The sequence below is a fragment of the Tarenaya hassleriana genome, unplaced genomic scaffold (genome assembly GCF_000463585.1).
Source record: "Tarenaya hassleriana unplaced genomic scaffold, ASM46358v1 Cleome114, whole genome shotgun sequence".
Classification (NCBI taxonomy): Eukaryota; Viridiplantae; Streptophyta; class Magnoliopsida; order Brassicales; family Cleomaceae; genus Tarenaya; species Tarenaya hassleriana.
This window is the reverse complement of record NW_010961731.1, coordinates 252239-254141: the sequence shown is the minus strand read 5'-3', so window position 1 is coordinate 254141 and position 1903 is coordinate 252239.

Below are 1903 nucleotides of genomic sequence, written 5' to 3'. Positions count from 1 at the left end.
GAGTATCGATAACGTAGTCTCGGAAAATAAAAACCAAACAAATCCCTACGAGGTTAAATCCCTAGCTACAGTGAAACGACTACTCGCTACCCATAACAACAAACGAGTTCAAATCAATAGGAAGAAACATAGAAACAGATAAAGAAGACTCGCAGCGATCTCTCGACGACGATTCTTCAATCTCTGCTCCCGGGAAACTCTGTCTTGATTCTTTCTCGAGTTCTCTGGCTTTTCCTATGATCTCTCGATGATTTCTGAAGTCTAAGACGTCCTCTCTTTATTGGCTTGGCGGCTCGGTTTCTTTCTTTGCGGAAAACGGAAGTCCGGATGCAAAATAGGAAGTTTTCCCGTAATGCAACACGACCGTGTCGAATGCAACACGGTCCGTGTCAATTCTCTGTTAAAAATCTACACTTTAGACATGGGCTGAACACGGGCGAGTTTGAATCAACACGGCCTGTCGAATGACAACACTGTCCGTGTCAATTCTCTGAGCAAAACTTCACTTTTTTCAGCACGGACACAACACGGCCATGTCGAATGCAACATGGTCCGTGTCGATTCTTCAACTCGAATATGCTTGACATATTTGCCCATAACTTTCTGCTCCAATGTCGGATTTGTGCGATCTTAGTGTCTATGCGTAGATATTGAAGAGAACTTTCCAATGAGATAGAGAACGCACAATTTGGACTTGTAGAGGGGAAGTTATTGGACTTTCAAGATATGACTTTTTAGGCTTCGTGTTTTTCCTCGGAACAACTCCAAATGTTCCCGTTTCGTCTGTGATGTTCCGTAGTCCATGTTTTCCACTCCTTTTACTGTCTTTTATGCATGAATACCTATTTTGACATTAAAGAAAGCAACCAAGCAATATCGAGACCAAATGTGCTCTAGAATGCCGATAAATATGCAAAACCGAGTATAATGCACTAGACATCTTATACCAAAGTATCACCAAAATACATGTTATCAAACTCTCCCAGACTTAAACCTTTGCTTGTCCTCGAGCAAATACTCCGTGAAAAGCGGTCTGAAAGGAGGGCGAGACAATGACATAACTCAAAATGATAATCGAGAGCGAAACCTCTATCCGACCTAGATCCCCGTGAACCATGGCCAAATTTGTCTAGTATGATCTCCCTCTCTAAAGGATAGTCTTTCCTAGCTATGGGATCGATACAATCCAAGAACTTCAATCATCCACCAAGCATGTTTCTCGAACCTATCACGTCATTCTACCTAATCGTATCTAGTCTACGCTTTCGGTATTCATTCTTTTTCTTCTTCTCTTTTTTTTTCTTTCATCTAGCTAGATTTTTTTCTTTTGCTAGCATCTCGGGTTTCTAGGATGTTGAAGTTGAAAGGTTCATAATCGTTCTTTTTGTCGATTTTATTCATTGGATGACCCTACCCACAACTTAGACCCGAACCATCTAATCGATGCACTCATGTCCTCGAACGATTTTCGTTGACGAGATCATGACAGCGGAGTGTCGAGATGCTTATTATCTTTTTCTGCACACGAAGAAATAAGGATGCATTTGATAATAAACTTTACCGATTTCAGCAAACATGGGGACGGTTCCTATAGAAACCTTTCTACTTGGCTAGACAACATCGATCCCATGGGTTCCAACCAACGATTTCTATCCCACAATCCATTCTAGACAATCCTAAAGGTCAAGCAATCAATTCAACAAAACATAACCACGTTCAACGGATCACAATGTTTTCAAGACGTTTCTACTCTCTCATATCATAGGTCATCATATCACTGCTCAAAACGGTTTTATGCACGTGATCTTATATGTCCTAAACACTATATGAGAATGCACAATCCTAATAACAAACTATATGATCCTAATGCATCCTATATGCACATGAAACTAAAAAGTGAAAA